Here is a 22,686-nt window from a genome sequence, read left to right on the forward strand (position 1 = left end):
TCCTACAGTTTCTCACAAGCTTATTGACTGATTATTTTATTCTCTTGTGGGTGAAAAGTAGTGTTTTTGCTAATAGCATTTGCCAGAAAAATATGGTTTATTTTAGGTGCCTTTTAGGAAAAGTTGATCTAATTTACACTGTCTTTGCAGCAAATAAATGCTAGGGAGTAGAAGCATTATATTTCTTTGTTCCATTTTCAGAGTCTAAATAGAAGAAAAAATATACTGCATACTCTAGTATTTGGGTGTTTCATCAAGTACAAATATGCTTTTCTGGCATATTTAATAACTTAAAATTATATGATACAGTGTAATGAAACCCATATTGCATAATGTCTGAAACTTGTAACATAACTCACTTCATCTTTTCAACTCTAATGTTTTAGTTTATCAGAAAGGAAACGGGGGAACACTGGGAGTTGATAAAAAGCAGCATTTGCCTGTTACTGTATTAATACAAATATACCAGAAAATTTTTGAAGCAGCTGGTGCAAAGGGAAAAAAAGAAAGGGGGGGGGGGGGGGGAAGGAAAAAAATCCCTGAGTGTGCAGAGAGGATCCAAGCCATTTTACTGTCCTTGCTTCGGTAAGAGAAGTCGCTTTATTTAACTATTATTTCTCTTTTCCAAATAAATACGAGCTCCTTCTAAATAGGATGATGATAGCAGGTGGTCTCTCAAGCAGAAATTATTTTCAAGCTGACAAGTATACTGAGCACAGTATAACTACATGTATTTCAGAAAAACATCATGCACGTCTGTTTAAGGATTCATTAACATGGTATAGATTAAACCCATTGAAGATGGCACAGATTGTTTCATTTTATTACATTCAATTGGATTGGATGTGTGCCATTTGCAAAGAGCAATATTACCACAAAAAAAGAAGTCTGGCACATTTGTCATATAATATTCCCCTATTGAGAATGAACTGTTTCCGAACATCAAAAGGTAAAAATCTGTTTTCCCCTCACCCTCTGCCATATTAACTGCAAGAAAATATGACTGCACATGTCTTGTTATAAAGTATTTGAGTAGCACATTTTCTGTGCCCGAAGTAGTCTCATTTAGACTAATAGGGAGACCTTTGTATTCTTCATGATGCCAGGATTCAAGTTCATCAACCTGCTGACACGCTGCTTCTCCCAGATCCCAAAGCTCGTCCAACTCGTGCTGTCACACTCGGACATCTCAGTCCCCCAGAGCCCTCCCTGGGATCAGGGATCAGATGCGGGAGGAGAGGGGTGGCTGCGTCCCTGGGAAAGGGGAAACCCGGGCGAGCCGCAGAGGCAGCCCCTCTCCCAGATGAAGGGAAACAGCTGCTATTAAAGGGAGGATGGTCAGACAAAGAGCGAGATTTAAATTCATATAATGTTGCTGTTTATAACATGAATACTTTAGACATCTGTTTAAAGTCTAGTGTTCTAAATGAATGGAAGCCTTCCCAAGATGGGTTTTATAAAGCTTTATCTGTTACACGAGTAGTGCAGATTGTAAAGATATGTCTTAATCAGCTATCGCTTGTGTCTTTTAATATTAAGTCAGTAGCAAAACTCAAAAAAAAATGTATGTGAGAAATGGTGACATAACCAATGAAAAAACAGATGGATTAAAGGAGAAGTGTGTGTATATATTCTAAATATACATATTATAAATACTCCTTTTCATTCTATACCCTTAAAAAGTCCTTGTAGTGTGTGTGTGGGGGAACAGAACAAAGGCAAATTTGGTGTCATTGGCTCGTATCTAAACGTTCCATTTTAAATTAAACGGTTACAGAGTTGCAGCATATCCCACGTTGTATTTTCTATTTCTGCTGCAGGATCAATTTTAAATGTATTTTTACACCATCTCTTGGATTAATCTATGTTATTTTTCAGGAACTCGGGCTCACACACATTTATACTTTATACTATTATTTGTTGTGCTGGTTTATTTCACATTGTGATTCTCAGGGCGGGGGGATTTAATTTTAATTAATGGGAAATTTAGAACAGGACCATTCAATAAATCTGTTCTCTGAACTTAAGTCTAGCAGTCAGGATGGAGTAGCCTTTTTTTTTTTTTTTTTTTTATCGGTGGAGTTTACTGATTCTGTAACTAAATAATTGACAAAAACCACAGGTAGGGTGGGAAGCATTTGATTCATAGTGTACTTTCAGTGAGATACGCTGAAGAGTTAATTTATTTTATTTTACTTTTTTATTTTTTTGTTGGTGCAGTTGGGACTCAGCTGTTGTTTCCTCTGGGATTAAACAGCTGTCAGCATTGTTAATGACATCAAATTCATGCATTAAAATTCTCTCATTCCTCTCCGTATAAAATGTGGATGTGGAAAGCACTGCCATATCCCCCTTTGTGAAGGAATGAAAATCCAAGGAAAGATAACAGCACTTATTACAAAACCACAGACCGGAGCTTCTGTTGATGGAATCTCGTAATGAGTAATTAAGCTACTTTGCAGAAGTCAGCGCTGTCACGTTTGCAATTGGGTATTTCCATTCCCCTGTGGATACAGCTGGGAAAAGACTACTAAGGTGATAAAAAAAGAAAAATAGGATTGTTCTAGAAATATCATTTTCATGAAGCTTGTAGGTCTCAATGCAAAAGTGGCTGTGAAAAATTAGCCTACAGAAATAACCTGTCTGGTGTAAAAGACGCTCCTTTAAAACATTCATAACTTACATCATCTGATAAACAAAAAACAATGAGTTTTTATTACCCTACAGTCTCACAAGGATATGACAATGACAGGTTTGTTTCTGGGATAGGGGTGTTGGCTTTTTTTTTCCCTGAGCCTTTTTCTCTATAAATTAAAGTTTTCAACTCTGAGTGTTCAGTTCTGTAGTTCTGAAAATATGTTATGGGAAGCTTGCAGTCTTTTGAGGGGAAATTATCATTTCAGGAGAGGAAAGGATTGATACAGATTTTTTTTTTTTTCTGTAAAGTTCAAAACATTACTCATGCTTTTAAACTGGTATATAATTCTTATGCCTCTAAGAACTCCAATTATTAAAAATGGTCCTGAAATTTCACTAGTTTAAATGTCCCTATTCTCTTTTTAGTTCTTTTCTGGGTTTTTTATGGTTTGTTAAGCAATTAACTTACTCTTAAATTTCTTCTTTCAAGTAGCTTTTTGGTTTTTTTAGAGGCAAAAAAACAGCAAGCATAGTTTTCTGAATGTCTTTATCCTACTTCCAAGTCATTTTTGTGCAGAAGTACCCTAGTTTTTTAGTATCCCCATGCATCAGCTGTTACAGTGAAATCAAATTAAGCCCAATGAAGAAACCAGCCTGCTAACAGAATGAATTGATAAAGTAGTAGTTTATTGAATTCTGTAAAATGCACTGAAATATATAGGAATAAAACAGTTAATTGAATAATCCAGCTTCTAGATCAGATGGTGAAATATGAGCATCTGATGAGTCAAATTAATATATGTGTTAACTGAAGAATAGCTGGAGTCTCTAAAACATGCTATGCCTTCTTAAAAACTATCTCTGTGAAAAGCTTGAGGGTTTATTTTTTCAAGGCCATGTATTTTGAAAAAACCCTCCAGTTTATTAGTAGAACCATGGATGGAGATGAAGGCACAACTTATTTTGATTTGTTGAAACACTAACAATGTACTAAGCACCCTGCTATATTAAATAATACACATGAACGTGGTCACTGTTATGACAGGTTTGTTTAACATCCTAGTTTTCCGTGAGACCCCTACATGACTCCCAAATTCAGTCAAGTGTTACCCTGGTGATGTCAAGTGTCTTTGTAGTTAATTTAATCATGGTTGGCCCCAAAATGGACCTGTGAAGCTCCTGTAGTGGTAGTTTGTATGTCCTCTTTCATCATTACTGGAAACATGCCCTTCTGGAACTAATGCTCGCTAGTTTTATCATTAATGTGTAGTAATACCTTGTAAAAATATTTTTCCTTTAGCTTATATTTTCAGAAGAGAAACAAATGAAATAAATGGGAAAAATATTTTTTATGTTTACATGAACCGTAAGCAGGCCCTACAGGTTTTGAAGTGCATTGTGTTCAAGATGAAGGCTTGTGCCACTCACTGCAAGTGCCATTCAGTCCCTTGTATAATCATCTTTGAAAATGAAGGGCTTGAAGGGACACTCTGGGAATGGTGTCAGAAATAAGTGCTTTAATTCTGGGAGCACACAGCTGATCCTTCCTTATAGTCAGGGTGCTCTCACTCCAGATGTGTCATGGTGTCATCTTTCTAAAATCCTGAATGAATAGAGACAAGAAAATCCAGGGGTTGATAGGGTACAGTAGGAAAATTTGACAGTAACATCTACAACCAAGAAGCCATAAAGGATTGTAACCCAGGGGGTGAAGAAGAGGTTATGAGTGTTTTCTTTGCCCATCACAGTTGAAGGTGGTCCCTGTCCAAGTTTTACCACCTCTAAAAATTGTCAGTTATATAAAAAGTATTGTCAGCACTGGGGGGATGCAGTCCTTATCTAAGCAGTTGAGTGGAGGAATATGCTTGTGGACGTTGTGGTGCAAACATACTGTGTGACATAGGGGCACAAGCCCATGCTGGCCAGTGCTAATAAGGATGCTGATGGTCTTTATCTCCTCCATTCAGCTCACTCCATAAGAAAATTTTAGACTGCAACGAAAATTTTTTGTGAGCCAGAGTCCTTCCTTGAGTAGCTCAAGTGCTAAAGCATCCTGAGGTTAACTCTATCAAAATGGTTTTGAATCATTACTTGGAAAAGACCAAAAGCTCTGGAAATCATTTGATATCTTTATAGTCTTGGGGTGGGGGGCGGGGGAGAAGAAAGCCAAATATGTCTTGATTGTCTAAATTGGTGAGATTCATGTCAAACTTTAGGAAATTGTGAGTAGCTATTTACTTTGGCAATAGAAAGACCTAGAACACATTCTGCTATGTAGACAAGTAAAATACAAGTATAACCTGTAGTCTTCATGACATATGTGATGAGACAGTCTAAGCCTTTTTTAAGTTGTTGACTTGAAGCCACAGAGGGGCAAAATGAGTAATTTGGGGTGGCGTGTTCCATGTCAGGTACAGGGAAGTGATTTCCAAATGCTTTCATATCCAGTCACTAAGCCCATATGAAAAAACAGTCTCTAAAAATTGCACTTTATCAGACATGCCCTATTAATTAGAGGAATAAGTCTAGGGAAAAAAATATTCACAAATAGTTGAATAAATGTCAATTTTCTTCCTCATACTTAGCAAGAACATTGCTATGTGTGGGAGTATACTCAACTCAAGTATATGTATTTCTTCTTGGTGGATAATATAGTAGTTGCAAATCTTTCATTATCTCAAAGACCTGTATTACTCTGAAAGATGTATATTTAAAAAGATGCTGGCAGTAACTGCCGCTGACAACCAGCCCTATTTGAAATAGACTCCCTCTGCGGCAATGTGTAGGAAAGGCTCCGTACATTGATCTATGGATTTTTCATTTGCTTTCAAACAGTCCTACTTGTGTGTCTGCAAAGAGCGAATAAGCAAAGTTTGAATCAGTTTGACTTTGGAAGCATGATTCTGAGCAATTACCTTGGGAAAATACACCTCCTCTTGACTAAATAGATCTGTCAGAAAGAGCCAGAGTACAGTATGCCGCTGCTGAAATACATGTGTGCGCTAGTAAACCGGACCCAGCCAATTAAACATGAAAATGCTGGCTGCATTCAGTTCACAGGAAGACTTATGTAAGTTCATTTTCATAGTGTGCGTGTGTGTATGTGTCTTTAGACTTTAACTGACAGATTCCCACAGTGAATAGACCAGGGAGTTATCAATTATATGGTTAGCTGTGCGCTGCAGTTGTATGCTCTGTGGCTTTCTGACAGAAGCAGGCAGAAAGCGAGAGAAGTGGAATAATTCTGGTTCAGCAAGACTGTTAATATTTCAGTCTAGGAACCTAAAATCATTGTGAAAAGACAGGGAAAATGATCATTTTAAGCCTGACCACTGCAATTTCTTCTGTTAAGAGCATGTGAAACGCTAATGACTGTTTCACCCCAAGGTAGGAATCACAGTGTACTAAGATGGGATATTTGGGGGTTCAGTAACTTGTAGCCCAATACTAATTTGAACCATTCACCTCTGAGAGCACTGAATAACTTTTATCCAATTACCTCAAAGTACTTTATACAGCAGTGAGTAGTATATACAAATCCATGTGATTTGTTAGAAAATAGCTGCTGTATCCACTTTTTAAATTATGTGCGTGCTCCCAGCACAGCCTTGAATTGTTATGTGCGAGTCTGAGTGACTTTTATTACTGCTGTTTTCTGTCCTCGTGTATGTCAATTTGGCAGGACGTTTATGTTCATTAAATGGCTGCAATTTCCACAGCAGCGTGTAATGTACTACTGCTTCCCGACCATCGCTGACGTGTTACTTTGCTCCTGACAAGGAACCCATGTCTAGTCTTGTCAGGATGGCCATCAGAGCCATTATACTTGTTAGGCAAACTGGGCAAGAACCTAAAGCACCAATTTCTGAGGGACAGTTTCTCTGTCTGTCACACAATCTTTCCACTCACTGTGAGCAATTCTTAGAATTCAGGAAAAATAAGTAAATAAGCCAAGTATGTAGCAGACTGCAGCTACTCAGAAGTGTAATGCAAAGGTTTGGAACGTGATCACAACGGATCCCGTTTGCACAGTGCCCTGTCTTCAGTTAGGTCCTTCTGAAGTGCTTTCAGACCCCTTGATGTTATACACTACAGTTTGGTATTATGGATGCACTTGTGGATGCTCATAACTTTTTCTCTATAGCTTTTGTTGCTATCATGGGTTTTAGCTGCAAGTGAAATCAGCCTAGCTATCAAGGCTCTTGAGCAAAAAAAGTATAGGTTAGGCAAGTTCCAAGATTTCTAGGAATTCTGCTGTACTTGTTTTCTAGAGCACTGTATGCCAGTATGTGTGTAGGCAATAAACAGGCTGCAACTTCAAACTGCTAAAATGCAGTTGTGTCATTGGATAACCATATTTTTAGTACTGTAACAGGAAGCTATATTAAATATGAAATTAATACTTTCACCTGAAACCAGGTATCAATATATTTCTCCTACAGATCATGGTAGAAGGATCTCCATGTCTGAAGGGCTTGAATCATCCACTAACATTTTGGTCCTGGTTGAGATTTAAAACCCCAAGGCTCCTGATTTGAAAACGTGTGATTACTCTGAAGATCTGCTCTCATGTTGTCATTCTCGCTTGGAACTTAAAATTCCTGGGAACCTTGCAGAATTTTTGGCCATTAGACTTAAAGCTAATCCTAAATCATCCCTAACTTGGTATGGATGTGAATACTGATTCTTCTACCAGTTTCTAATTTTAATATTAAAAAGTGCAGCAGTCTTCCATTTTTTCTGAGTTTATTTCACAACATCTCTTTGTAATGTTGCACAGTCTCCTTGGAATGAGTCTGACTTGTGCAAAATACTAAAAGGAGCATTATGTGCCATGTAATAACAGTATACATAAAAATCGCATAAGCAAGTAGGAGAACATCTAAAGCCAGGTTTTAACATGCAGAAATCTAAGTATTGGGATCTAGTCATTCAGCCCCACCAGCAAACGGGAGGTGAACCAAGAAAGTGCAGTTGTCAAGGTTTAGGAGGCAGATCTGTGCTTTTAGTGCTCTTATTCCAAGGTGCTCTTCTCTGTCAATTATATATTTAGATGATGTTTTTTCTGGTGCTTTTAAACATATTGTTAGATATTTGGCTGCTGGCCTTTTCTGGAATTTTTTGGTTGGTTGTTTCCCCCACCCCACTGGTGATGAATGTGACAGAAGGGCACCCAGTGTCCCTACTCCAACCTTGTTATGCAAAGGGAAAAGCTAAGTGGAAGAGGCTCAGGTTGCAGGATGGCCCAAGAAACATGTCTCTATATGCTCCTGTCTTAGGAAAATAGAGCTCAGTATTATCATTATAGGAGCTGGAGTATCTCTCAGAATAGAGATTGTTTCAGGTTTTTAGTCCTTCACATCGCATAGCAGTATTTAGGATCCCCTACTCTTTTGGGGAATCTCATAGTTTCTGTAACCTCTACAAAACACAACTGATAGTGAGAGCAGGGGGGACAATAAGTCTTTGGCTTCATAGCTGTCCATCTGGAGACCCACAACATTAAGGCTGGATTTACAATAACAACTCGCATATCTTTAATTTTGAGCTTATGAAAGACCTTTCCTTTCATATCTCCCAAGAGTCACCCAATGAACGGCTTTCTCACTGCCCATTTGCTCATGAGTTTTCTCTCCTCTCCCCTTCCTAATTTTTTAATATAAATGCACATTTCCCCCTCCTTTTGGGGCAGAAATGTAACTTTTGTAGCAGAGTGATGTGTGTTTAAATGACACATTTTCCAGGCATTAACGTTTGATAATTTCACAGAGATACCAGAGTTACCTCCTAGCAATGAGTTAATGTGACAAAGGAGAACAGGTTTGTTTGCAGGAAGCGGAGGATAACAGCGCCTAAACTTTACTGTTGGTGGTGGTGGAGGGGGTGAACGGGAGGCATGGAAAATTGCTTTTTATAATTAAAAAGGGAATCTCAGATGTTTTATATCTTGAATATTTACAATAAAACCTTCAAGTGCTTGTCAAGAGGGTAATGTGTCATTAGCAGGAGCCTTTGCCTCTCTTCTCCTCTCGGACATGACAGTGCAGCAGGATAAGAGAAGAGTAATTATAGTTCAGCAGGGCTGCCAGGTGTGATAAATGAGTAATCAGCACACAGGAGCCCCAGTCCTCAAAGGAGGACTATTACAGTGTTATCAGCTGCAGGCCTGGGTGTACGGCGGCTTCGCGCTGAGACCGAGACAGGGCCCTGGGCTGCTCAATGCAGCTCCCCGCCTGCCAGACCTTCGCCGGCTTCCAGTTCGTCACCAGCTCCTTTGTGCGGCTGCCACGGGTAGGGGAAGGCAGCGGGGAGGAAGGAATAAAAGGCAAAAGCTGTGCTTCTCGCATTTGCCTTTTGCTAATACTTACATAAAATGTTGTCCCGCTCTCCAGGTGAGAAGGTGCATTTGTGCCTTTATGGCTTTCCATGACAAGGTATTGCAAAACGCCAGGCTCCTGTCTACGCCTTTTTTTTTTTTTTTTTTTTTTACTCCCCTTCCCATGGCTTTGACCTCTGTGTGTGTGTGTGGGTGCGAGTGCCTGTCTATTTGTTTCTTCTGCTGCACCTTCAATTTTAGCTCAGCTGCACTGAGGTAGAGCTTTCTCTCACAAACAAACTTGATGATAATCAGCTTCCTGGTGATCCAAAGTCTCATTAATGTTGGATCACACATGCTAAACTGCAGCTCTGTTTCCTCCTCGTGCTCCTACTCAGTGTTCTGGTGACGTGATTCATCTGTTTATTATTGCTGGGAATGGTCGCATATCAGAATTGAGTAAACTGTTTGATTAAAATTAATCAAAACCCAATTCAACCAATCGGTTCAACATCTACTTATTTATTTCCTTTCAAGTTCAGTGCTACCAATGGCAGCATGGGAATAGGAATGTTTTAAAATAATTCTTAAAAAAAATTCTTGTGAAAAAGGGAACATGCTCTGCCTATAATAAATTGTTATTAAGGAAAAGGACATAATGTGCCTTGGAAAACTGGAGGGCCAACACTTTTGATGCAAGGTTATTTTTACAATACTTGCATTTTTATCGGTTGATGTATTTTAACTGGAGCCCTGACAATAGTCACAAAAAATTATTACTCCAGCACGGAGCTACTTATCTGACAAATGCAATGTGAATGGTCTTGTTCTTATCAATGAGATCAGATTTCAAAAAAATGAATACGAGGAATGAGGCGTTGCTTTGTGAACAGATAACCTTGCAGGCATGAACTCGCAAACCTGAATAAAAGGATGTCTCTATGAAATAATCTGTGCATAAGTGCAATCAGGTCAGACTGTAATAGACAGCGGGGGGTGGAATCAAAAGGGGGAAAAACTCATTTCATCACAGTTAATGGCAAGGAAAAGAAGGCAAGGAAGGACTTTCTTTGGAGCGGAGCTGTTGCGACAAAGACCAGGGCTTCAGCGTGTCATGCACCATTTGCTGTTGCACTAGCGCTCTTTTCAAGAGCTGTGAAGCCATTATTGTAATGTGAAAAAAGTAGAAAGAAATACTCCCTCCTGGTCACTGGAAGGGCAAATGAGGTGCAGGCTTTTTTTTTTTTTTTCTTTTTTTTTCCCCTACACTATTTGTGCAGGGAGGTTTCTAGATTCCCCCTGGTAAAGCTCCGCTGGGATGCAGGAAAGATCACAGTGCCCTTATAAACAACACTTCTTGGCACTGTTTACCTTCTTTTGTGACTTTGCTGCCTGGAAAGGAGGATAGGAGTATCAGAGGCCCAATTGCAATGAGAACATTTACCCTGCTTTTGTCTTTCAAGAAGCAGAACGTTTAGAATATTCTCTAACTAAAGTTTTGCAGTGTGTTTCTGTGGTTTGGGTTTTAAATCTAAATTTAAAAAAAAAAACAAAAAAAACCAAAAAAAAACAACCAAAAAAAAACCCAAAAAACAACACACCACCAAAAAACCCCCAAACAACTCAGTACATTCCTGTATGGTAAAGTTATCTAGTGGCGATAATAAATCCAATAGTCTGTGGATTTTGTGTGTGCTATTAAAAAGAGAAGAGAAAGAATCCTTTGTTCATTGGCATAACGCAATCCTGTCTCTGAACAGTTCTAATTTGCAAACCAAGTACTTTGTAAATTGTGGAAACCTGGTTATAACTTGAAGGCTGAATAAAATGGGTCATCTTATAACTGAAAGATAAATATAGATGTAAAATAGTGCCACAAATGTCTTTTAAGCAAGAAAAATAAATAAATAATAGGTTTCAGAACTGGCTCATTCTTGTATAGTTTATGGGTAAAGCAAGATTACACATACAGCCCTGCAGCCGATTCCCAGGACTGCTAAAGTGTGAAGAACAGGAGTGACATTCTAGTCTTCAATAAATCACTATAAAAATGTTTATGAACCCTGCAATTTACTGTCTTTTAAATGCAAATTGAAAGGGGCATCGTCACAAGTGTAAAGGAGACCTGCAGTGGCCTAAAGGAATTATAAAATGTTGCAAAAGGCTTCTGAAATTGTGTGATCTTAAATGGTTCTATTTTAAAAAATGATTTCCCATTTATACTTCTGTGACAGCTTTGTTAATTTATTAAAGAGATCTCTCTGAATTGCAGAAAGGTGTTTATGAGCACTACACTTCACAGAAGCTATTCACAGAGGCTTGCAAGGAGTTGCAGTTTAATTTGGCAGGCACTGGAGTAAAGTTTGCTGTTCACGAACAAGTAGTATGGAAGGCCATGGGGGTTCAAAAATGTATAAAGTGATGATCTTGTCTGATAAAATATTGGTAAAGTAGCAAAGATTTCCTGCCTCTTCCCAGCTCTTCCTCTGCTGTGAAATTCCTAAATAGCCTAAATGAACATGACCCATTGCTGGATGAACAGTTTGGTATCCCTCAGCCCACCATTAATGAAGTCCAGGTTGACTTAAGACTGAATCATCTTTTCCATGCTGTAGCTATGCTTTCTCCAACTGGAATGAACTAATTTCTACTTATACATTTAGCATTTTATCCAGAAAATATTTCTCTTTGTGGAAGCAGATTTAATCCCTATGAATCAACCGTTAGAAGAGGAGTTTTCATCAGTTGGATGGGTTGCTTTCATTGATGGGTAAATTTTGAGGTTTGAGGGGGTTTTTTAGCTGAGAACCATGATTTTCTGCATTTGGGAAATGTAAATGCCACCAAATTTAATTTTTTTAAAATAAAATATTCATTGAGACAGTATGGGATATGAATGTGTACAGTTGGAGCCCTATAATTGTTTGCATAGCTTAGAATCCTCCACAGCATACTTCATCACTTCTGTTTAATTTAATGGCATAAATAACCACCATGGGCTCACACGATATTCATGCTGTGTATGAGGAGGCATAGCACATAGTTTCTAAGTGTATCATCATCCACTGCCAGTGATATTTCTCCCGGTTTCCAAATCTTTATACTCCTTAAGAAAAAAGGTGTGGGTATTTGATTTCTGGCAACCTTTAAGTTAAATATGCTGCTTTGGCACTGACATTATTTAGCTGTCAGAAATGGTTGGAGAATGGGCTGTCAGGCTCCAGAGTCAGTGTAACATCTGCTTTTCTGGCCTGGGCAGCTCCTCAGCATACATGCAATGAAGGATCTTTGGAACCAAAACTATGTAAATAAAAAAATTTGGAGGGTGTGGGCATTTGCATGACTCCTCCTGTGGACAATAACATTGCTTGGCTCTATCACATTTGAGACTTTCTAACCCCTAAATAGAGCAGTCATAGTTTACAAGTCAATAGCACCCTGAATGTATTACTGCTGATTTTGTTGTCATGCAAAACCACTGAGGCACTATACTTTTTCCAGCAGCTGTATGTCTGCCTGGATATCTTTTCTGTAATTGAGTTTAATATGTAGGTATCATTGCTTGACAGGATTAAAAATGTTGTAATCCAGTGTTTTCAGGATTTCCAGTGTAATCAGTGTTTCTTTAGCACTAATTCCTCTCTGCTGTTAGAGTCCTTGCTGCCTTGCCTGCTGTTTCAGACCTGCTTGCGCCATGTGCTTACAACAGTCGGGACCTCATCTTGAGTTGGTCCTATCCAGAATTGGTCCCCTCTGTGTCCCTGTGGCCATAGTATCTGCTTGTGTGCGTGTGTGTGTAAAGTTAAGGGGACAAAGCTGTGAATATGCAAAATGTTGTGCATGAACGCAGGACCAGGTCTTGATACCTGGGTTTTTGGAGAGGGCAGGAACATGTTTTGCATTTCAGTAATGTTCCATGCTCATTTTTATCTGACAATATTGGCTCATTGTTTAGAGCAGGCTTTGGAAGAGCTGAGCTAATCCCCAGGAAAGTGGCTCATCTCTCCATCTTTGCATTGCTAATACACCCATTATCAATGCCATCTTGGCAACAAATGTAGACATTTAGGAACTGTACTATGTATCCATAATCTCACAAGCCTGAAACTTATGCAAAACCTTCAGAAATCACATCTATGTTTCTTCAACACCGGGAAGGATCAAAGACTCACCTCTGCACAAAGACTCTCAGTAGCACTGAATCAAATGGCTTGTCACTGTCTGTACAACTGCAGGCACAATGGAGAGTCAAATGGCGACAGTGATTCGTTAACGAGGGAGCATTAATGTGGAGCTGTTAAATTCTCTCTCTAGGATAAGACCTCATTTCTGCATTTTAAGTAAAAGTAATGTGCTCATCAGTGAGGAGAGAGGAATGACACATCTGTTTTGTGGTTACTGAAAGCAAGAGTAGTTGGTACATTTGCCACGCCATGGTTAGTCTTGACACGTTGTACTGCAGCCTGGGTGAATGGGAGTGTTTATGCATAGCAGGCAAGTCAAATTTTCAAGTTAATAACATGCATTGAGCAGGGCAGAAGACTTTGCAGTGTTAGTTCCTTGGTTAAGAGTAAATAGCTTGATACAGTGTCCCACTAGGAGAATGCAGAAAATGATCCTTTTTTAGGTGAGGTGGAAAATACTTCCTTTGTTCATCTATCCTAAAAATATACTTAATGATTGTGATCCAGATCTATCTAACATGGTTTATTTCAGAATATATTATTCCAGTTTTATCAATACTCTATGTACTTCCGGGTGGGGAGGATCCAAGAAGCTAGGTCTGGCCTTGCTAGTAAGAGGAAGATCCTCTGACCACTTGTACATATTACCTATGTCTCATACATAAGACTAGTTCCTGGCTGAGCACTGGCAATGAGCAAGGAGACTGGAGATCTGAAAACGATTCTCATGCCCAAAACCAAACAGAAGGAAGATTCAGAGCACAGGCTGTCCTGTTTCCTCTCATTCTCCCCCTAAGATGAGCGAAGGTTGCTAAAACAATGGTGATAATGAGGTTTGACCCTCCCATTACCCTCAACCTCTGCCTACAAACCATCTGCACTGAAAATCCCTGAACTCCACCCAAGGGGTTTGAACTTGGAAACTGTTAACCTCCCAAATATGATGTAGTTTCTGGCATTATTTGCTTCCTAGCCCTTATAATTCTCTGATCTTTTAACATACAATGACACTCAGGCCCAAATACAGTGATCTGCCAGCACCAAGCTGTCATCCCTTCCTCCTGGATTCCTGTTCCTCCTTCCTCCCCTGGCTGCCCATGGGTAGAAGCAAGCGGTCCCCAGTGCATTTATGGGTGGGCTCTCCTTTGTGAATAATGAGCACTACATAAATGCCACATGTGGGCTATGAGGGGGAAGAACAGCTAGTGGACTTGGGCTTGCTGAGAGTGGCCAAGGATTTAGGGACAGACTGTCTCCAAGATCAGCATCCGTATATGTTTGGATGGAATGATGCAGAACGCAGTCCTCAAGTCAGTTGCTGTTTCAGAAATACAGTCCCTGTTCTGGTGTTCCTACCAGGATAACTCATTTACTTTGTAAAGTTACCCCAGGTCTTTGGGACCATGCATTCAAATTCCATCCGAAATGGCCTTTGCCTTTTAAGGTACTCAAGCTTATTTCTGCATGTGTGGGTTGAAACCATGCTTCTATTTGCTATCTGTGGACATTTATGAGTTCCTGGTATTTGTCTTAAGTATAGGGTTTTGCCCCTCTGTCCTTGGGCAGGAATTTCCCTCCTGCTATAAATTTGCAGAGTACTATGTATCATTTCCCTCCTGGCTGCCACCCTATACCTCATAAGTGATTGTACTCTAGTGGGGAAGTGATTTGTATGTATATTTTCATAAAACACGTTGGGATCCTTGGGGAAGAAAGTTGTTATATAAATGTATTTCCCAGGGGAAAGTAGTGGAAATCTCATTACTTGGAACATACAGCATATTTAAAAGTAGGTTTGACAAAACACTAGAAAATAAAGGAAACAATCCTGAACTGGCATTGGGATGGGCTAAATGATCTAGCAGATATTTTCCGTCTCTAAAGTTTGTCTCATGATTTTATTTAGTGCATTGGAAAAAGGGCATGAGGAATGCTAAAGCCATACACATATAAAATATCCTTCAGCAACACTGTGGCTTATTTTAATATAACCTTTAGCAAAACACTGTGGTTTGCTTACTTGCTGATTTATTTTAGGTAGTTCAAAATATTTCTATTAGTGATCTCTTTGAATTACTTTAGGTGGTGCAATGGATTTGTAGCAAAACACAGCATGTAACTTGAGTGTACTCTCTGAAGCCAGGTATTTGGTGCCAAGCAAAATTTGTATGTGTAGCTTCTGTTTTAAGCAATTATATGGTGTGTAATACACAGTAGAGAAATTAAGTAGAAGTACATTTTGCCCTGAGGGATTACTGTAGCTGTTGGATTTATTTTAAACAAGTTTTGCCCCTCATAAAGTAAGGTTCCTGTAATAAATCACTTATGTAATAATCTACAGTGTATTAGCTAAAATTAAAAAAAAAAGGGAAAAAAAAAAAGAAAAGAAATGTCAATGAAAAACAACTGGTAAAAGTAAAGGTGTGCTATAGCAAGGAAGCATCCTTATGTGTTTGGAGAAAAGTGGTTAAACAGTAGTTGAGGAGTCTAACAAACAGAAGCCATTCTGTAGCTGGACTGAACATAATGACTTCACTGCAGTAAACTACTTGTGTAATAAACTGCATGGATGTCACTGGAGAGTAACCAAAACTATCCATCTGAGCTGTTTCTCAGCTTACTTAAATTAATGGTGATCTTCTTGCTGAAGGGAAAAATTGTAAAAATACATCAAGAATGTCCATGCAGAGATGTTATGAAATAAAACTAGAGTGGTCATTAAATATTTGCCATTTTTTAGCGTGGAGAAAGGACAGTCTTCTGATACTTCAGCTTTTAGAAGTTAGTTGTCAGTCTTCAGCCAAGTTATTCTAGCTCCTATTTACTAGTGAAATAAGAAGCGTACAGTGAATAAGAGTCTTACCTAATTGCTGTATAAATTGGTCAAATGGTTTTCAAGACCATTTATTTTTAAGAAGTCTTGTTTTAACTGCCATAGCTAAGATATAGTTTTGTATTCCTTTATGTGATATAATAAAATGACAGCTACAACCAATCAAGCTGCATTGCTGTGTAATATGTCAGCTCCTTTCAACAGACCTGATTTCCAGAATAACCTTTTCCCCCAGACATTTGTTTTCCTTTCATTCCAGCGATGAGACCCAAAGGGATTTCATTCAGAACACTTGCGACTTCCAGCTTTGTGAAGCCATAAAACAGGGAAAAGGAGTGGCAAATCTCAGAAACAACTAAACTGAAATGCACATTCCAATTTGTTATTTACAAACTCTCTTAAGAACTGTTAGCAAAATTTTAAAGAATTATTAAATAGGAGAACATGGTAATTTTCAGTAGTGCCTTTTGTACATCAAATAATTTGCTACTTGTTCATGAAATTCCACTTTTTCTGCTCTGTATCATTTCATTTCTGTTTATACCCAATACGCAGAGTGATAATCTACCACTGAACCTTTTGCAGGGTGTCAGCCTTTGTTACAGATAGGTTCTTCCTTGTCCCCTTGCCCTGTGTGGCCATTTATTTATCATGTGAGATTTAGCAAGTCTCTTAACCTCCTCTTTCACCCTTATTTCCCTACTTAAAAAAACAAACAAACAAACAAAAAACCACCAACAGACCCATTTTTAATATTTGTTAATATTTGCGTACTAGCATTTGTAAAACACTTCCAGATCTGTCCTGGCAAAGTCCCACTGGTGCTGGATCAGCTGCCCAATTGTTACAGTTTTTGTAATAGCTGGTGCTTCCTGTCTGAAATAAAAATTGGCATATAACATGGGATCAGCCTTAAAATTATAGTCTCTGGTTTGTTCCAGTGCTCACTGAGCACCTGGGAGTTCAGTCCTTTCCATAACTAGTTGTTTTCCTGTGGGGATTCCCTCTACACCTCCTTCTTCTTCTATAAATGCAGGTAGCCTTCCTTTCATTCATCTTTTTAACATTGAAAAAAAATATCGCAGTAAAAAAACCAGAAGTCATCTCCATGGATCTCAACAGATGAGTTTCAGTAGATTTGAAGAAGCCTTTTCAATGGTATGTTTTTTTTTTCCTCAGAGCTTATTGCATTTAGGTCTGCCACAGAGACAAGACATTTATTTATTAATAATTTTTGTGGTCTAAAAGTAGACAAACATATTGCTCATTTCTTTATATGTTTACTGTGACTCAAATTGCTGCTTTTAGGACTTCAGAGAAGTGCTAGTGATGTTGTTATATAATTTTAGTTGTTGTAGTCTCCACTTGTTTTCAGAATTTTAGTTTGAGTCATTCTTTTTTCTAATAGATGGTTTGGATGTGGTCATTATTTCCCTCAGCCACTTCTTTTTCTCCAGTGCTCTTAGCTGAGAAATTCATACTGATGCTACGATGTAGAAGTGACACTTGATGATGAGTACAGAAGAGGCTCTGATGTGGAGCTCAAAGCACTTCTTTGGTAACTAGGTAGATTTGCAAAGCAATGTTGTATTTAGTGGTCATAAAATACTTGCATCATTTGGAACTAAATGTATTATATATACTACAAATTTTGTGTGTAAAATTGTTCTAATGTCTTTAGAATTTCACCTTTGTATTTTCCCAGTCTCTATGGAGTACAGTATATCTGGTATCATCTCCTATTTTTGCACTGTTACAGTACATACTGATGACTTGGCAGTAAAATAATCTCTTAAAGACATACTTTTTCAAAATGTGTTTTTCAAAGATCATAAAAATTTAAATGAAAACAAATGCATAACACCAGAGATACTAAGACTTATTTCTCATTCATACAGCTTTTTTTTTCCTCTAATGTGTTTCATAATCTATGGTTTTCTACACCAAAGACTTATTTTTAAGGGTGTCATCTGTATCCCAGACCATGCTGCATCACAGGCCAAGCACAGTATTTCCTAAGCCTCATTTAGTGTTTACTCATGTCTTGCATGCAGAATGTGAAGAGCATTTTCAGATTTTTTTTTTTTAAACACATAAAAACTGTTAGGCCCATGCAATTAAATAATAACAAGGAAAACGAAAACTCGAGAGTGTGCACGCAGGCTTGCATGCTGTGTGATGAAAATGCATGCTAAGTAAAGTGCTGCAACTGGATCACACGCATTGGACCAGTCATCCATGGCAGTGACATTTAATAAGGAAAGAGTGATTGTCATGAATAAACTCAGTGTGGATGTTAAATACATGTCTCCATCTCTCACACCCATTACCTCTATCATGGCTGTTTCACTTTTATTAATTTTGCTTCTCAAGCTTAGATTAGGGGTTCCTGTTGAAGCATTGGAGACTATTACCCTGTTAAATACTTCACAGAAACACTGTCTCTCTCTCTTAAAATGGTGCTACCTGCTGTAAGCAGGCATAGAAATAAAGTAAACCCCTAAAAAAAGACACACCTGGAAACTCTACTCAGCAAAGCCTTTGTTGGTATTATTTCCTTAGTTTGATAATTAATACTCATGTTCTTAAACCTCTAGGGAACTCTGTAGTCCTAGAAATTAGATTGTTTTACACTGCTTGGTTTTATTCTCTGTCAGTGAAATTACTGGTCATGCAAGGCAACAGTCTAACAGGTCTGAGCAGTAAAGGTCTCACTTTTTCTCCCAAATCAGAGTTTAAGCAGGCTTAAGTGCAGGCTTCTGCCTCAGTGTTTAGACAGCCCACACCCTGAGCAGAGGAGGGACTCTCCTGGCTGTGGGAAGTCCATAACCTCTGTGCTCAAATAGCATTGGTGTTTATGGTGATGAGTTTTGCAGTCCATGAAGAATTACTTGGAGACCACCCATGTTGTAGACTTCCAGGTAGCTATTAGAAATGGGTTTAGTGAGTACTGAGTCAACCAATACTCGAGGTTTTCTTTCCCATCCGTGACTCTGCTGAGGCAGTTCAGTCCCTTTGATTTAACACTTCTGGTGTGTTTGCCAATAAAGGGAACAATTGATAAAGAAATATCTTTATGAGCCAAAGCTCTTAGAGGTGTGTAGGCGCTAATTTTAAGAAGAGAAAGCGTCCACACGTTTGCAAGCAGTGCTTTGAAACAGGTCGCCTTTACACCAGAGCTAATTTCTGGCTGACGCGTCATCAGAAGCAGTTTTTGAAGGAGTTTCCATTTCCAGGCCATTCAGCTCTGTTTTGGCTCATGCAGTGTGGAAAACAAAATGCAAATCCTCCTCATGCTGAAAGAAAATTCACATTCCCCACAACTGAGGGGGACCACTATGAATGAGAGCATTCTTATTTTGTTTAAGAGAAGTCCCTTTCCAATACCCAAACATCAATGTTCAACTTGTGAGCATTCAATAAAGACCTGTATTATGAAACAGGCAACAAAACAGTTGGTAGGTCCTATTTTATTTGAGTCAGGGAGAGTAAGTATGGAATGTCATTGCCTTCCCCATGGAAGCTATTTCAGCTTCCTTCCCCCACTCGCCCTCTACTCTGTAAAACTCAATCCCATGTGAGAAATTCAAATCTTCTATGAGCATGGCAAGGACATTATGGAGACCAGGCAGCCTATTTGCATATTCTCATAACCATAAACATATATTTTTTTCCATTTGTGCCATGATGTTCTCCATTCATATTCTAAGTGGCAAAAGCTTTTAGCTGTGATTGGGCCCAGTTCTCAGTGGACAAGAACCAAGTGTGTCACGTGGTATTTATTAATCTAAAAAAGTTGTCTTTCAAAACACATCTAAAAACATATGGGAGTTATGCGAAGCAAAGCAATTGCAAGTTCATTTGTTATTTCAACAAGCTCATTTCTTATGATTTCAGTTGTATAATAGATGTGGAACTGTTTGCAGGTTGTTTGTCGTCATATATTTTTCATTTGGTTCCTTGGGTTAAAGAAACGAAAGACTGAAACATACCATCCCCTCAGAGGAACGGATGATGTTACACAATCTGCAGGTTTTTTTCCTTCCCTTCTCATTCTTTTGTCAGATGGCATGTGATATGCTTTTCAGGCAGTAATTTAGAGGCTGTCAGTTCTACAGTGGTCATTGGGGATGAAGCGATCATCTGACGTGCTGCTCTTAGCATTTGGGGTTCCTGGCTGGCAAAGGTGTAGGTCTCTATCTGGGAAAACCTCTGCAGGGTTAGTGAATCACTGGGCTATGTCAAGCATGAGAGATTTTCAGCAGCTTCCTCGGTAATCCTTTACTAGCAATTGCCCTATGGTGGCCCGTTATGTTAGTTACTCCTACAATGGACTTATGAAATATTATTTGTACACAAGAAGATATTTATTCTACACAGTTCAATATACGCATTTCTCTAAAGCATATTGCCTGTTATATCTGTGCTCCCTAAGGAGGGAAAATCCATCATGTATTTGTTGCTTGTCATTTTTAGTTTTATTTTGGTCTTGTACTTTTCATTTATATGTGCTGTCTCCAACGTCTTCCATGTTGAATAGTATGAGCAATTTTGCAAGCTGAGGACTAAGCTATGGTTAATATGGGTTGCTTTTCTACATACAATAAAGCGTTAGTACCTGATGAGATCCTCTTTCTTCTTCCGAGAGTGTCATGAGGGGAAAAAGTAAATAGGAATTTTAAAAACTTAGAGATATAATTGAATTGGTTGGCTGTGTAAAGGATGACAGCACTATTGCCTGCCTTTGGAGAGCTGTTGGTATCCAGTCCCAAAAGTTTTGCAAAGGAGAAAGTATTTGACCTTCATGTGATGCATGTAGCTAGTGATGATCTGGCTGTGGCAAAGCTATATTTTCATGTAAGTTTTATCTATATGACTAAAAAGAAACTGTACAAAGATATGCAGTACATATATTTTAACCTTATAATCCTTTTTTCATTGCTGCCATTAACTTTAATTTAAAATAATGCAGGTCAATATGATGGATTGAGTGGCTTATTAATTATATTCTTTGCACCAGGAAAGAACTCAGGAGGTCAGGCTTATTAAATGGGTAGAGAATGAGAGAAACTCACCTGGGGCTGGTTCTGAAATGGGAGTTGAGTGGGTTATGTATTGGTAGAAAATGCGTGCAGGTGGAGAGATGAAAGCTTTCTTCATTTGGCACTCCACTGCCTTTCTACCAGCGCTGGTGGGGATGTTTGGGCAGACCAAAGGAGCAGCACGGGGTACTAGCACAAACACATCTGTGGCCCATGAGACTGTGTGTGTGTTAGGAATGGTAACACTTGCTGTTCCAGCTTCTGTAATAATTGCAGAATAACCACACACCAGCCCTATGGGTTGAAGTGGAAGTACACATTTTTTTCTTCCCAGAAGAAATTCTAGTTAGTCGGATTTTGTGTAGGAGGGATGTAATTATCACCTCATCTGTGAGTCCAGTCAGAATTTTTTTTCTTTCTCAGTTGTGTCTCTCAGAAAAATGAGAATAGGATAAAATGGTAAATTAACAGTTTATAGCCCGGTTTATAGGATTTTTGGTAAATGTTTTGAGTTTGGGGGTTTTCTATGCACAGGAGAGTGTTACATGCATCATTCTTGTCTCACATGGTTTGCTGTAGGCAGTAAAGTTAAGCTGACAATTCAGTAGCTTTTGTTAGGAATACCTGGTCAAAAATATTTATTGCATGCTCTATAATGGCTTCTTTTTAAAAAGGCTAAATATGAAAAAGCAAAAAAGTAGCTTGATATATCATATTCTTGCCAGCCCATCTGACACGCTGTTGAGTCGACTTTGCTGGGAGACATCCAATGTTTCATTACCTTCTAGTCTTCAGAGCCATGTTTGAGGCAGTTCAGATGTTCCACTGCCTTTTTATATATTTTTAAAGGGTGTCAAAAATCCCTTATTTTTCACATATTTCTTTTCCTTCTTAAAAGAGTGTCAGAAATACAATATTTCCCATACACGCTCTAAACCTGTGGCCCAGGGTGGCCTGCCATATCTCTGTGCCTTATCTGTCAGCTGTGCTGGAGCTGACATGATGTACTTCAGTAACGCGGATGATTTAAGACGTGAAGAACCATCCATTAAAAGGGGAACTGAGCTACCAGGGTTAGCATTTTAAGTTGAGCTTTGAATCAGACCAAAAGCAAACTGAAGCTTGAAAAGAGCTGAAGGAAACTATGGGAGCTAAATGCCCAAATAGCAGGTGTCATGAAGCACCAAACAAGCTTACAACCCAGTTCTTGAAAAGTTGTCCAGGGAATCCTGTTTCACTACTTCATGAATGAACATATAAAATGTAGAGAACAGCAGCTGTGCAAAGAAAAATAACAACCTGATAATCAGGCTCCTGTTGGCATTAAATAGTTGTGAGAGTCCAGTGCTTGGGTATCATAACTACAGTGTAACATGAAATATCCCCAGTGGCAACATAAAATTCCTCCCATCTTTACGAAGGGCACAGGGGAGAGCTATCCTTATCTTCTGATGATATCTGGTACCATTATTATCTTTTTTAATCCTAATCCAGACACAGCTATATACTCTTGTATTACCTAGGCATCTGTGCCTACATGGCTAAATTAGTTCTTAAGGGCTTGGTTGCCATTTATGTATGATATTTATATATATATATATATATATAGCTGAACCTTTATGACAACAAAACATGCAGTTATAGGACTGACATTCTTACAAAGCCGTTATCAAC

General features: G+C 38.7%; 1 protein-coding gene across 2 annotated transcripts in view; it reads left to right on the forward strand.

Moving 5' to 3' along the window:
- Positions 1-22,686, forward strand: part of WWOX (WW domain containing oxidoreductase) — a 534,876-nt gene that overhangs the window by 398,508 nt on the left and 113,682 nt on the right. The window lies entirely within an intron of this gene.

Source organism: Nipponia nippon, unplaced genomic scaffold, assembly GCF_047370975.1.
Source record: "Nipponia nippon isolate SJK-2023a ecotype South Korea unplaced genomic scaffold, ASM4737097v1 scaffold_7, whole genome shotgun sequence".
In the NCBI taxonomy this organism is placed as follows: Eukaryota; Metazoa; Chordata; class Aves; order Pelecaniformes; family Threskiornithidae; genus Nipponia; species Nipponia nippon.